At 43.4% G+C, this 16,029-nt stretch overlaps 1 non-coding gene across 1 annotated transcript; it reads left to right on the forward strand.

The window, feature by feature from the left end:
• The first annotated feature begins 1,964 nt into the window (after window positions 1–1,964).
• Window positions 1,965–2,071, forward strand: LOC122431548. Its single transcript, XR_006266565.1, has one exon. It is a non-coding gene; the product is annotated as a U6 spliceosomal RNA (small nuclear RNA).
• Window positions 2,072–16,029: the final 13,958 nt, after the last annotated feature.

Consider the following 16,029-nt stretch of genomic DNA (forward strand, 5'->3'; position numbering starts at 1 on the left):
AAGCTGAATGAATTAAAAACAGGAATTTATTAGGCCCAGCAGAAGCAGTGAGACTTTTCTTAGATCTGAGTTTCCAGAGATTGGTGTCATAGTTTACCCTCGTGGGAAACAGTCATCTTCCCCAAAGTCTGTTCCTTGGTTACTGGAGATACCTGACAAGTGTCTAGGGGAAAGGGTGGCTCATCTCATCAGAATAAGGGAAGACAGCATACTGTAATTCATGGAGGGAAAGGAGGAATTTTTTTAAGCCACATGTATGGCATCTCAGGCGATTCTCACAACAACCTTCAAGAGATAAACTGTATGATTACACTTGAGGAAAGTGAAGCAGGGATGTGTCAACATTCAGAAAAAGTGAAAGTGTTAGTCACTCAGTCGTGTCTGACTCTTTGGGACCCCATGGACATAGCCCACCAGGCTCCGCTGTCCCTGGAATTTTCCAGGCAAGTTAACACTGGAGTGGGTTGCCATTTCCTTCTCCAGGGGATCTTCCTGACCCAGGGATCAAAGCTGGGCCTCCTGAAGCTGAGCTGAAAAGAGGGAGACAGCAGAGGAGACTGGGAAGAAATAGACATTGAGTGAGGAGGAAGATGAAGAAAGAGTGATGTCAAGAAAGTAGAGGAAGAGAGTGGATTTCAAGAAAGAGGAAGTGAAAAAAAAAAGAAAGAAAGAAGTGGCTGGTTGTGTCAAATGCCATGGAAAGGACAAGTAAGATGAGGGGATTGGGCAACATGTAGGTCACTGGGAACCTGACTGGGGACTTCCCTGATCATCCAGTGGTTAAGAATCTGTGTGCTAATGCAGGGGACACAGTTTCGATCCCTGGTCCAGGAAGATTCCACATGCAAAGGAGCAACTAAGTCTGGCACCACAACAGCTGAAATCTGTGTGTCCTAGAGCCCATGCTCCACAACAAGAGAAGCCACTGCAATGAGAAGCCCAAGAACTGCAACTAGAGAGTAGCCCCCGCTCACTACAACTAGAGAAAGCCCATGCACAGCAATGAAGACCCAACACAGCCAAAAATGAAATAACAGTGGTAAAGAATCCACCTGTAATGCAGGAGACTTAAGAGATCCAGGTTTGATCCCTGGGTCGGGAAGATCTCCTGGAGGAGGGCATGGCAACCCACTCTAGTATTCTTGCCTGGAGAATCTCATGGACAGAGGAGCCTTGTAGGCTACAGTCCATAGAGTCGCAAAGAGTTGGACATGACTGAAGTGACTGAGGTCAGCACAGCATATCTACATGCTAGGCACTCAGCATTTGCAGCACATGTACATGTATTAGCCCACTGGACCCCACAACCACCCCCACAAAACAGCTATGATGCAGATAAGGAAACTAAGACAACAAAAGATTCAGGGACTTCCCTGGTGGTCCAGTGGCTAAGACTGCGGGCTCTCAATGCAGGGGTCATGGAGCCAAAAGTGAAAAATAAATAAATAAGTAAATCTTAAAAAAAACAAAAACAAAAAGCAGATACAGAGTGCTAAGACCCAGTGCAGCCAAATTAATTTAAAACAAAACAAGAGATTTGGTTACTTGCCCAAGTTGCAGAAAGAGTGAAGATGGAAACAGGGTTTGAATCCAGTTCTAATAGAGACAGAGATTCTGCTTCTCCAACTGGCCTCTGCAGACCCTGGAGTACAAGAGGGGTGCCACTGGAAGTCAGGATAAACAGAGTGTTGTTCCTCCAGGCACACTCATGAACTAAAGTGATGGATCACCAGTGGCCTGGGGTCTAGAGTGAGAGGTGGGGGGTAGCTGACCATGCATGGTCCCGGCTTCTGCTTCAGTGGGTCTAGGTAAGGATCTTGGAATATGTGGGTGAATCTTTGGAATACTTTTGCTTGAAAAGTATGCACTTTTATGTCAATGTCTACACTGAGATGAAGTTTATTTTATTTTCTATTGGAACATCCCCCAGATATTAGGAATGGCATGCAAAATTTGTAGCACTTGTGCTCGCTTCAGCAGCACATATACTAAAATTGGAACGACACAGAGAAGATTAGCATGGCCCCTGCGCAAGGATGACACGCAAATTCGTGAAGCATTCCATAAAAAAAAAAAAAAATTGTAGCACTTTTTTTTTTTTGGCCACGCTTGCAGGATCTTTGTTCCCCAACCAGGGACTGAACCATGGCAGTGAAAGCTCTGAGTCCTAACACTGGACTGCCAGAGCACTCCTGCAGCGTCTTTAAAGAGCTGAATTTTCAATGAGTGGCCTTTCATCCCTAAATTCCAGTATAAGGGGTTGATGTTACCTTCTTCTGCCACTAGGGTGTGAGAAAGTCTGCGTTTACACTGAAGCAAATGCTGCCCAGAAACCAAAGTGTCCAGGGAATGCCCCAACAGCCACGACATGGTGGGATGGAACTGGACTTTCTAGGACAAGCTGAGGCAAACAGCAGGGTTTCCTTCTTGGAATTTCACCTGATTTATGAAAATGGTAGTTAACAACTGTATGATCTGAATCATTTCCAGACATCACCAACTCACCTCCTGACCTTCAGGGATGGTGGGCAACTTATCAAACTTTTACCCAGTAAGTGAAATACTTCAGTTTCATAAGACCTTGTTTCCCTAAGCGTGAGAGGTAGGAGACAATCAAGAGAAAAGAGGGCAAAAGCATAGATTTTTGGTTCAGACTGACTGACCAGCTTTTAATTCTGGCTTGGCCACTTCAAAATGGCTGTGTGACTATGAGAAAATTACCTCTCTGAGCCTTTTTGAGAAGGTTTTATTATTTTTTTTACTGTGCTGGGTCTTAGTTACCCATGGGCTTTTATCTAGTTGCAGCAAGTGGGGGTTACTCTCCGGTTGTCGAGCGAGGTCTTCTTATTTCAGTGGCTTCTCTCACTGTGGAGCATGAATTTTAGGGTGAGTGGGCTTCAGTAGTTGCCACACGTGGGCTCAGTCGTTGTGGCCCATGGGCTTAATTGCTCCAAGGCATGTGGGATCTTCCTGGAACAGGGATCGAACCCGAGTCTCCTGCACTGGCAGGCAGATTCTTTACCACTGAGACACCAGGGGAGCCCCTGTGAGTCTTTTTTTTAAAATTTATTAAATTATTTATTTTTAAATGATGCAAAGATGAATATTTTTAATGATAAAAGGTACAATTCACAAAGAAGATAGACATCATAAACCATCAAAACCGGGGTTTCCCTGGTAGCTCAGCTGGTAAAGAATCTGCCTGCAATGTGGGAGACCTGGGTTTGATTCCTGGGTTGGGAAGATCCCCTGGGGAAGGGAACAGGTACCCACTCCAGTATTCTAACCTGGAGAATTCCATGGGCTAGTCCATGGGGTCACAAAGAGTTGGACATGACTGAGCAACTTTCACTTAGACATTTAACAACAAAGAAACAAAGATATATAAAGCAAAAATCAGAAGAAATGTAAGGAAAAAGAAAAAAAATATAATCATAGACATATAAATATTTCTCTGAGAATATTTTCTCAAGTGCAGAAAAATAAAAATAGCATCTTGAATGACATCATTAACAATTTAAATTTAATAGATTTCTATTTCTATTAATTTACATTAAGCTTATATCCTACACAAGTATATTTAAAAATTTGTATCATGCATTGTTATTAGATATCCATAGGACGTTTAGAAAAAGTGGCAGAAAGATAGACATTACTATATTTCAAAAAGTAGTAATTCTGTTTTTGTGTGATTGAGTTATACATATACAATATATTATTTTTCCAATTTTTTTCATTATAGGTTATTACAAGATATTGACTATAGTTCCCTATGTTATACAATAAATCTTTGTTGCTTGTTGCATATCTTTTTTTAATTAGAAATCTAGCATTCTATTCATACTAAGTCAAACAAGTGGAATAAAAATGTCATAAATTTTTTAGTTTGGCAAAAATTCATAAGTTTTCTAATATATATATATAATACATATTATATTTGTATACATGTATACAAGTTTTCCTACTATGCTTGATAAAGGCTTGAGAAAGTATATATTAAAAAAAGAAGAGATGGAGAAATTGGAAAACATAAACTAAATGAAGTGGGACGACTGAATATAAAATAGAAAAAGTGAAACAAATTAGAGAAAAGTAAAAGATCCTCACATAGTCCAGTTGTTTCTAAACAGGGCTGCTCATTAGAAACATATCTAGACCTTTGGAGAAAAAAAAGCAATACCTGGGCACTTGTATTTTTTTTTTCACTTGTATTTTTCAAAACATTCCAAGATAATTCTGATATGCATCTAGATTTTAAAAAGTGATTACAGGTTTTTCTATTAAATGATAGTTTTGGTGATGTAGAATTCTATTATTTTTCTGTTGACTAATCATGATACTGTGGTATTAAATGAGTAATAGTTACATAATCATAACAGTGACAAATGTTCATCAGTTTTTACAATCAACAGCCAGACAAAAAATAAAAGATAATTACAATTGCAAGCCATAATGGGAACATGATTAACCTAACAATATAAAATAATTACATACAATCTGAGGCGTCAGGCAGAGTGATGCGGTAGTGGAAGTGCCTACATGCATATGTTTTCATCTGCTTAGTCAGCCTGTGTCTCTTGGTTGGTGCATTTAATCCATTTACATTTAAGATAGTTATCAATATGTGTGATCCTATTACCAGTTTCTTAATTGCTTTGGGTTTATTTTCTGTAGGTAGGTCTTTTCCTTCTCTTGTTTTCTGCCTAGAGAAGTTCCTTTAGCATTTGGTGTAAAGCTGATTTGGTGGTGCTGAATTCTCTTAACTTTTGCTTGTCTGGAAAGCTGTTGATTTCTCCATCAAATCTGAAGGAGAGTCTTGCTAGGTAGAGTATTTTTAGTTGAAGTTTCTTCCCTTTCATCACTTTAAATATATCATGCCATTCCCTTCTGGCTTGTAGAGTTTCTGTTGAGAAATCAGCAGATAACCTGATGGTAGTTACCTTGTATGTTATTTGTTGTTTTTCCTTTGTTGCCTTTAATATTTTATCTCTATCTAGCTTTGATAGATGGACCTTTGTTGGCAAAGTAATGGGGGGCTCAGAACCTTCACAACAGTGCGAGGACATCTTGGTATTAATGTTCTCCAGTTTGTGGGTCACCCACCCGGCAGGAATGGGATTTGATTTTGTTGTGATTTGCCCCTCCTACCGTCTCGCTGTGGCTTCTTATTTCTCTTTAGACGTGGAGTATCTTTTTTTGGTGGGTTCCAGCATCCTTCTGTCGATGGTTGTTCAACAGCTAGTTGTGATTTTGGTGCTTTTGCAGAAAGCAAGCGGAGGAGGAGGAGTTGAGCACACGTCCTTCTACTCTGCCATCTTTTACCAGAATCCCTTACCAGAGCCTTTTTGTAGACATAGGAAGAAGACAGGAATGCACCTCACTTATCACATCAGTTCTAACCTTCTAGCAACAAACAAACATTTGCAGAGAGAGTCCTAAAGGGCGGGATGAGAAATGAGAATGTGAAAGCCCAGGTCTTTGATGGAGAAGGGGAGCTCAGAAAGAGAAGGCAAATAAAGCAGAGCTTAGATGGCTAGGCTTTCACATACACCAAAGGTCTCAAAGGGAGATCTACTGTCCCTGGAAATTTGAATTTGGACATTCGTAGGGGCATTTTTGTTTATCACATTGATAGGAGCTCTCCTGGTCCTTAGTAGACAGGGGCCAGCAGTACTAGACATTCTTCAATGTTCAAGACAGTCCCACATTACTGAGAATAGTTCCATGTCCTGCACAGCTTTCTAATGTGCCGCTGATCATTTCTGTTAGGGTTCACAAGGGTCTTATACCATGTAGTTAAAAATGGCCCGTTGTGGTGACCTGACAAACAAGGGATGAAGTCACAGTGGCCACATTGCTCTGGTGGGCATCCTGATTTTTCCTTCAGGCGATATCCTGTTTTTCCCTGCTGGTGCCAGTTTCTCAAGACTACATGACCACCCAACCATGAGACCCCTTCGACTACGTGACCACAAGACCCCAGCTGTGGGTTAAAGATAAACTGAGGCCCCCTCCCTCCAGGGCACAATTTTCCATCGATAGGATATAAGAAGGGTTGGCTGTAAAAAGAGAGCGCTGGTTTCTCTCTAAAGCCAGTCACTTTCTTTCTTTCTTCCTATAATAAATCTTTCTCTGCCTGAATGCCTGGCTCGCTCTCTTTTTCTTCGCGCTCGCCTTACAATATCTAAGAGAAAAAATCTGTTTATAGTTATCTGCACCAAGAACCCTTAACTCTGTTTATGTAGACATGTAATACCATGGGCACAGTTTTCCAGGAAGTCTACTAAAATGAAAATCCAGGGAAGAATTTTCTTTGTATGAGTTCAGATCTTTACAAAGGATATTCACCATTTCAGAAGATTATGCCTCTGAAGATCAGTATTTGGGGTGATCTCTGTTCACAGTGGGCTTCCCAAGTGGCGCTAGTGGTGAAGAACCCGCCTGCCAATGCATGAGACATAAGAGATGCAGTTTGATCCCTGGGTTGGGAGGATCACTTGGAAGAGGAAATGGCACCCCATTCCAGTATTCTTACCTGGAAAATCCCATGGACAGGGGAGCCTGGTGGGCTCCAGTCCATGGGGTTGCAAAAGAGTCAGACAGGGCCTAGCGATTAAACCACCACAGTTCATAATAATCTCTTTGTTACAGCTTTCAGTGTGATCCTGACTGAGCATGTCCATGTGGAACTGCAGATTTATTTAGCATAAACTGCTTTCATTTTCTTTTTCCTTGATTTTAAAAATTATGTTGGTAGGGAGGATATTATCCATGAACTTTCATCTCATTCATTTGACAACTATTGATGGAGTGCACAACTATTGATCAGGCACAATCCAGATGCTGGGGATGTAAAGAGGGCATTGTAAAATATTTATTGTTAAAACAGCATGTTGGATCTGACAGAGGTGAGATCCACTGATAGGGCCCATCTGGCTTTTAATCCTAATTCCACCACAGTCTACTATTATGTAATCTGGTGTCATGTCAGCCTGAGCGTGAGTTGGAAAAGAATTTCCAGACACAGAGTGTTTCAGAAAGGAGTGAGTTTATTAAGAACAAAGAGCAGAGATAATGTGGGCGCTGCAGGCACAGCGGGCTGACCTCCTGCCTGGCCAGGGAGAGCTGGCTGGATGCTGTTAGAACAATGGGCCGGCTCAAGGAGGATCTGGTGCTTTTCTTGGGCTAGGAGCCAATTTTTATAGCCTCAAGACAAAGGAAATTCCTGCTGGAAGGGTGGCATTAGGTGATTGGTTAGGGTGATTACTCGGGTGGGCATTTTTGTCTAATTTAGGGTCATGAAGCTGGCTGGTAAGGCTCAGGGGACTTTTGGCAATGGTTACAGTGGGGCTCAGTCAGTTCTGAAAGTGACTTTGGTTTTGGGCTCTGCGTCTGTGGCCTTGGTACAGGCCTTGCAGCTGTGACCTCGGCATGGGACTCCATATGTGGGACACATCTTTTCCCCGCTCTGAGCCTCCTTGTATTGATGCGTGTAGATTACCTAAGACCATGCAGTTCCTCCTATCTGCTCATTGAATGGCAGCTGGGATGGACATTATTATGTTGACCGATTCCTTGATGATGCACACAGTAACACTGTTCTATCTTTCTCAAATAAGTCCTCAAACTCCGATGCCTAGCTAGCTCTTTCCTTTGAGGCTCCCCATGTCCCTCTCATTCTGAGTTGTCCAAAATCCGCAGTGATTTACTGTCCCAAAGAGGTGCGGTGAGGCTAGTTTCTGAGGCTACTGCCTGTGGTCTTATCGCCTTCTCCACCGAGCAAGGTAACCGGAAGTCCCAACTTCACTGCTGTTGTGACTTGTTATCGCCACACGATGGCGCTGTTGAAGCTTGGTCCTGGCCACTCCCAGGGCGTCCACAGAGCAGAGCCCCCTTCAGGGTCAGGGATGGACTCGGTTCCAGCTGCTGGGAATGCCGCCCTGGGCTGTCAGCCCCTCGAGGACTGCCTCGGCTGACGAGTCATGCCCACTTCCTCAGGCAGCTGCATCTAATGACGAATCTGAAGGGTCAGAGCTCCCTGCTGGGTGGGAAGAGGTGTCCCTTGGGATTGCAGGGCAGCGAAAACTCTCCCGCGGCCCAGCCTCACCTCCTTCCCTTCTCTTCCCGCGCTGTTGATCCTCAGGGTGCTCCCAACAGACTTCCCGCCCTCCAGTCATCCTCTCCAAATCTGCTCCCCAGGGACACCGTCCACTTAGAATAAAATCTCAGCTCCACAAGAATGGGCATCACCTGGTCCCTGTTCCCTTTTCTGAACTCACCTCATGCTCTCTCGCTGCCCCTCACTAAGCCCCCACCACAATGATCCTCTTCTTGGCCACAAGTCAAGTGATTTTCAGGTTCAGGGCTTTTGCACCGGCTGTTCCTTCTGCCTGGAGAGACTCCGCCTGCTCTGTAGGGGGCAAGTTCCTACCCAGCAGTCCAGTCAGCCTAAATACTGTTTCTTCAGAGTAAGGACCCTTCCGCTCCCTCAAAACACTATATTTGTCAGCACACATCACACTCTGTCCTTATTCTGCTTATTCCCACTGGGCTGTATAAACTTCTGAGAGCAGGGACCTTGACTGTCTTATTCCCGTTTTTCTCACCCTGACGTGCCTCACCCTCAGGCCATTTTCTCCCCCTAGACACCAGAGACCTCTGAGCTCTTCAGAGGCTGTGAAAATGTTAGAGTCTGGGAAAAAAATTTTATTGAGTCCAAAAAAAATTGTTAATGGAATTTTCTACATATTTAGTTAAATGCCTAAAGTCATCTCATTGACTTTATTGTTAAATTCAATATTCATAAAAATTTTGGTACAAGTGAGAAGGATTTATGAGTTAGACTTTCTCAACCCAAGCCCATCTGGTGTATACAGGATGATTGCTTAAAAACATCATAGTAAATCATAATTTTTTTTGTGTTTTTTTTTTTCTTTTCATAAGAGATTTGGGGATTTTTTTTTTAGTATTTTTGTTTCTTTTTTCTTTTTAAAAAAATTTTTCTGTGTGTGTTTTAGTCCCTCAGTTGTGTCTGACTCTTTGTGACCCCATGGATTGTAGCTCGCCAGGCTCCTCTGTCTATGGGATCCTCCAGGCAAAAATACTGGAGTGGGCTGCCATTTCCTTCTCCAGGGGATCTTCCTGACCCAAGGATCGAACCCCGGTCTCCCTCACTGCAGGCAGACTCTTTACTGTCTGTGCCACCAGGGAAGCCCCTCAAATCATAATTTAAACAAGTTACATGAAGTAACCTGTGGGGTGTCTTCCACTTTCTTGATGGAGTCCATGGATGCACAAATTCTACATTTTTATCTATCACTTACCAACTATACTACTCGGTAGGACTCCGCTGATGAATACTACAGAATAAAGCCCACGCTGGACCTGGCCCTCCCTACCCCTCCAACCTCACTCCCTTCCAGGCCTTTTTAAAGGCTGGTTAATGCCAAAGTCCTTGTAGTTCTCCCACATACACTATGCTCCTCTCCCATACTTCTGCTCATGCTGGGCTTAGAAAGTTCTCCTCTTTTCCTCTGCCACCATGTGCCTGGTGACCCCCACTCAACTTTCTAGAATTTAGACTCTGCTTGAGTGTGGCCTCCTCCAGGAAGCTCTCCCTGATCACCCTTCCCCTAATTCCTCCCCTCCCAAGCGCTGTTGAATATTCCTTTAGTGCACTCCCACTGTACCCTTCACATGCCATATGATTGAAATTATCTTCCCTAATAAACCTTAAATCCCACAGCAACAGGGACTGGTTCTCTTTGGTTTCCTCTGGCTCTGCCCTTCCCACTCCATCCCCCACCCTGCACCCCCAAACAGTGTCTGGCGCTTGGGAGTTCAGTGAAAGTGCTCTGGGCCTGGAAGAAGAATGATGTGGCCTCAGCATCACTGCTGGGAATCAAGTGGGTTGTGCCCAAGGCCTGATTTCCCCCACGTACAAGTGATGATGAAAGCCAAGAATATGATCATACTCAGCTTCTTCCCAAGGGCCTCAACTGGGCAGACTTGTTTTTGGTATTTTGTGATAAGAAACAGTAAAATGCTTAAGAGCATGTACTTGGAGTCAGACGTCTGGGTCAGAATCAAGACTCTGAAATGTTCCTAAGTGATGTGACTTAGGCAGGTTACATAACCGCTTGTGCCTCAGTCTCATCTGGACCGTGAAATGATCATAGTACCTACCTCACTACATTCTATGAGGACTAAACGAATTACTGTGTGAAAAGTGTTTAGAATGGAGCCTGGCACTTATTAATTACTATGTAGTATTAGCTAGCATGATTAAAATAGCCTTTTTTTTTTCCTTTTTTTTTTTAGTTCTACCACTTTATTGCTACCAACCCATCTCCCTCCACCCTTGTGCACACATGCTCAGTCATGTAACCCCATGGACTGCAGCCCGCCAGGCTCCTCTGTCCATTGACTTTTCCAGGCAAGAATACTGGAGTGGGTTGCCATTTCCTTCTCCAAAAATAGCCTTTTAAAATAAATTTTAAAAGTGAGTCAGTATCAGGACTTCCTTGGCGTCCAGTGTTTAAGACTCCACACTTCTACTGCGGGGGGTGCAGGTTCAATCCCCGATTGGGAACTAAGATCCATCTGCCAGTTGGCTCAGCCAGAAGAAAAGTGAGTCAATATACTTACATAGACATAGACAACAGAGTTGTGGTTGTCAAGGGTGAAGGAGGGTGAGGGAGGGGAGGATTGGGAGTTTGGAATTTGCAGATGCAAACTAGTGTATATAGGATTGATAAAGTACTTGTAGCACACAGAACTATATTCAATATTGTGATAAACTATAAAGGGAAAGAAAAGGAATATATACATATGTATAACTCAGTCACTTTACTGTACAGCAGAAATTAACATAACATTGTATATCAAACATACTTCAATAAAAAATTTTTTACAGTGAGTCAATATAAAGAAAATTGTTTGGGGCCTTCCCTGACAGTCCAATGGTTAAGACTCCTTGCTCTGAATGCAGGGAGCATGGTTTCAATCCCTTGTCAGAGAACTAAGAACCTGCATACCCACAGTGTGGCCAAAAAAAAAAAAAATTCATTTGGCAAACAACAGTACAAGGAAGAGGTGAACCAAACACAGAAACCCCAAGACCAAGACGGGTAGGACTGTAGGCTTAGTGGAATCAGAAGTATGGGGGCCCAAGACCTAATTGATATCTATAGGACATTTCACCCCAAAACAATCAATTTCACCTTTTTCTCAAGTGCACACGGAACCTTCTCCAGAATAGATCACATCCTGGGCCATAAATCTAGCCTTGGTAAATTCAAAAAAATTGAAATCATTCCAGTCATCTTTTCTGACCACAATGCAGTAAGATTAGCTCTCAATTACAAGAAGTACGGGGACCCAAAGTCAGCTTCCATCTGCACCTGTGAACATAGGAACTTGGCTCCGCCCTGTGGGTCTCAGCTTCCCAGAGTGACCGGGTCACCCCAAGCCAGTCAGCTTGTCCAGCAGCTAGATGACCAATGTGCAGAGCTGCCGACTGCTTTTAAGTTGCAGTTTTACCTCTGGCTTTGCCCTTGACGTTTTATAAGCAAACAAGCTGGTCAACCAACCCTTCCCCCATGTTCACTGCCCCTGCCCCAGCCACTGCCCACCCCCCTGACTCAAGTCTCACTGTCTCGGCCTCCATCCCCACTACTGTCTTTGCCCCCACCTCTGTCCCTTCATTAACAAAATACAAATAGGGCCCCCCAGACCCATTCTGGGGTTTCATGATGTCCAAACCATTTTTGGTAATACTGCCAACATGTTATCTGCCTTTTCTCCTGTCTCCTGAGTAGTGTGTTTTCCACAGGCTGTGTGAAGTCCAACATTGCAACAGATGCAGCAGAAACATAAATGAAAATCTGGCTGTCTCCTATTAAGCCAGACACTCAGAAGATTTGCAAGACAGTAAAATATCCACTCCACTACTTAACGTCATTTTTCATAAAACACATTATCTCTGTAAACGTATAATGGGATTCGTGGTTATTTATTTTTAAAAAATGTTTATTTATCTGGCTGTGTCAGGTCTCAGCTGTGGCGCGCAGGCCTCTCTAGTTCCTTCGTTGCCCTGTGGCATGTGGGATCTTAGTTCCCCAAGCAGCGATTGAACCTGTGCCCCCTGCATTGGAAGGTGGATTCTTAATGACTGGATCACCAGGGACGTCCCAGTGTTAATTTAAATAACTAATATGTATATAATAAATATGTTATAAAATACATTCTCTCTCTATATATATATATTAAAATGTGCAAATGAATGATCCATCCCTTTAATGTAATAATGTATACAGAACATATTGGACTTTTATGGGTTTGGACCCTGGCCCTGCCTTGACAACAAAAAGGCTGCAGCAAATGATCACAGCCCTGATGGCCTCTGGGTTTGGGGCAGGCCCAAAACTAAAACTTCCACAAAAATCCTCAGTAATTTAGAGAATTAGTTTTGTCCAATTATCCTAGAGTCCAGTTTCCCCAGAGGGACGTATCACTGCCCTCTCTTTCTTTGCAAGGTTGCCGTGAGGATTAAATGAAATAATATCCTTAAAGCACTTGAGCGTGATGCTTGGCAACCAACTGGTCCTCAACACAGTTGAGTTTGCTGGCGTGGGACCTGGCATGGAGGCCTGGCACCAAGCAGGGGCCCCCATTGACAACCAGAGCCCCCCAGGCAAAGGACTTATTCCAGATCTGGGTTTAAGTCACGATTCCACCAGTTCAGAGGCAAGTTACATTTGACTGACTCTCAGTAGAATGACCGTAAACAGCACTTTGTAATCAGTAGAACAAGAATGAATATGAGTTATCATCATTATTAGTTATCATTATTATTATTCCATAGGTAATACTTACATATATGTAATAATGGTAACGATTCACCAAATCTATAAATAGGATCAGCAGGGAAGGATCACTAAGCCATGGGTTTAGGCCTGGAACTTTGGGAAAGTCAGTCCTAGGCCTTCAGATTCCCATATCCAGGGACTAGGATGAAAGGGCAGGATCCGAGAAGCAGTGTTTTGAGGCAGCTGGCGCTGCCAGGTCTTCTGTGGCTCCTTCTCGAGCCTGTCCTGGGTTTCATGATGTCCTTTCATGTCCCGAGGCCCAGATATCCCAACTGTACCTGTGTGTCTAGGACTATACTCTCCCCGTCCTATCTCTGTGTACTATTCCCATCCAGACGATAAGTGGCGATTTCCAAGGACTAATTCATGTGAGCTAATGTTTCCCAAAATTAACTTCCCAATGACCATACGGCCATGAAGGAATAAAAGCATTTGTTGTATTTTTTGTAAGACCCGTACGAGCTCCCAATACACTCCTATGTACTGTGAAACTCTTCAGGAATGCAGTACGTAATGTTCCCCAAAGTTATCTGACCATGGAACCCTTCTCCCAGGACTATCACTCAGGACTAGTATACTTGGCACACACTTTGGGAAATGCTGCACTAAGCCTCTTGGCTTCCTCCTCCTGTGTGTTTGCTTCTTAAAGGGGCCGGTGTTGTAGCACTTCAGTTAGCAAACTACACCCTGAGGCAGCTGCCTGTTTTCGTAAATAAAGTTTTAACGGAACACAGCCTGCTCATTTACTTATGTAATTGCTTACACACAACAAAAGCAAAGTTGAGCCTTGGGACAGAAAGCGTATCGCTCACAAAGCCTTAAATATTTGGATCGCTCACAAAGCCTCAAAGAGTTGGTACTGTCTGGCCCTTTAAAAAGCCTGTGGACCCCTGCTCTAGTGTTGCTCACCTGGGTCCTGTGTAACCTCCAGAGAACACACCAGCAGAGCAGGAGGGAAGCCATACTACAGAGGCTGACTATAGCGTATCTGCCTGGAGGGCCGGTTTCATTCAAAGATAATGTTAAGCACCAACTTTACATTAAAAAAAAAAAAAAAAAAAAACATGGACAGGGAATTCCCTGGTGGTCCAGGGGTTAGGACTCACTGCTTTCACTGCTGGGGTCAAGATTCCTGGTAGGGGAAACTAAGACCCTGCAAGCCATAAGGTGTGGCCAAACCAAAAAAAAGGTACATATTACATAGGAGAATGCAAATCTTGCATAGATTTCAAAAATAAAAACTTTAAATTTCTCAGGCCTCTCAGGCTAGCGCTGCTTTACCCTCCCTGCTCTCGGCCTCCACCCCAATCCCTCATACCTGACCAAGATGCTTGCTTCTGTTCCTCAATTCTAAGGGTTACTTGGGTGGAAAAGTTTGAGAAGTGCTGCTTTGTTAGGAAAACAAAGTAGAAGTGCATGCATCCACATCAGCAAAGAACGAACGGAGAACTTCTGGACCAGGGGCTTTTAACTTACTTGTGCAGACAGGTGAGGCAGGCTGTGTGTAAGAGCTTTCTTACCATAACTCACAGAATCAGTGCACCAAGACAGACCTGGGTCAGACAGACCTGGGCTTGAAGCCCGGCGCTCCCATTAAGTATCTTTATGACCTTGGGTTAGTCACGTGATCTAACTGAGCCTTCATTTTCTCAATGGTAAAATGGTGATTAAAACACATGCTTCACGAGAAGTCTAAGAGATTGTGCAGAGAGAGTGTTCTGTACAAGTTAAGAACTCAGTAAGTACTAACTCACTACTAACATGTCAGCTAAATTTCCTGAGTATGTAAAGAGCTCAGAAAAATCAAGAAAGCAAGTCAAAAACAATAGTAAAGTAGGCAAAGGGCTTGAATATTTTACAGAACAAACAAACAAACCAGGTCTTCCCTGGTGACTCAGTGGTAAAGAATCTGCCTGCCAACGCAGGAGACAGGGATTCGATCCCTGGTGCAGGAAGATCCTACATGCAAGGAACAACGAAGCCTGTGTGCCACAACTATTGAGCTTGTGCTCTAGAGCCCAAGTGGCACAACTACTGAAGCCCAAGCACCCTAAAGCCTGTGCTCCACAACAAGAGAAGCCACCACAATGAGAAGCCTGCAATCCACAATCAGATTAGCCCCTGCTTGCTCCAACTAGAGAAAGCCTGTGCAATGAGCACCCAGCACAGCCAAAAAATAAGTAAATTATTTAAAAGAGACAAAATGCCTTTAAACTTAAAAAAGATGCAATTTCACTCATGGAGAGGTGAGAACACAACTCAAATGAGACACTATTTTTTCACTTATTAGATGACAAAGATAAAACTTTTTTATAACACTTCTAGTGAGAGTGGGGAATTATTACTATTGTCAGGCAGTGTGGATGATAATGCAAATGCTTGCAGCCTTTGTGTACAGCCTCAGAATACCTATCAAAGCTACAAATGCTGGGACTTTCCTGGCAGTCCAGTGGTTAAGATGCTGCATTTCCAAAGCAGGGGGTGAGGCTGGCTCCCTGAACTAAGATCCCACATGCCCCATGGCTCCCTGAACTAAGATCCCACATGCCACATGGCATAGCTAAATAGAAAAAAAAATACATATACACTTATGCTTAGAAATAATTCCACTTCCAGAAATTTTAAACCATAGAAACAGCTACACATAGTAAATAAATGAACAAGGACTCTGTGTGTGTGTGTGTGTGTGTGTGTGTGTGTGTGCGCGCGCGCGCGCACGCGTAAGGTCTTAGTTCTCTGATCAGGGATAGAACCTGCGTCCCTTGCATTGGAAGCTCAGTCTCAATCACTGGACCGCCAAAGAAGCCCATGTCTTTGTTTGTGATAATAAGGGGCTGATTAACCAAAAATACACACAGTAGGATACTATATAGCAACCAAAAAAAATAGGCCAGCTCTATGTGTATCAATGTGGAATGAGCTTGGGGCAAATTAGGAAAAAAAAAGAAAGGGGCAAAACAGGAGACAGAATGCTACTGTTGGTGCAGCTGTAGACACAAGTATGGGCAATATATTCATGCGTGTTCATACACACATCGGCTATCTCTGAAATAATTTTCACACAATCCAACCTGCCCCTATACCTTGTCATGACCCCTCTGACTCATGTCTCTCTCCTCCTCACTCTGCTCCACCCACATTGGCCATTTTGCCTTTCTGG

Source organism: Cervus canadensis, chromosome 29 (assembly GCF_019320065.1).
Source record: "Cervus canadensis isolate Bull #8, Minnesota chromosome 29, ASM1932006v1, whole genome shotgun sequence".
Taxonomy (NCBI): domain Eukaryota; kingdom Metazoa; phylum Chordata; class Mammalia; order Artiodactyla; family Cervidae; genus Cervus; species Cervus canadensis.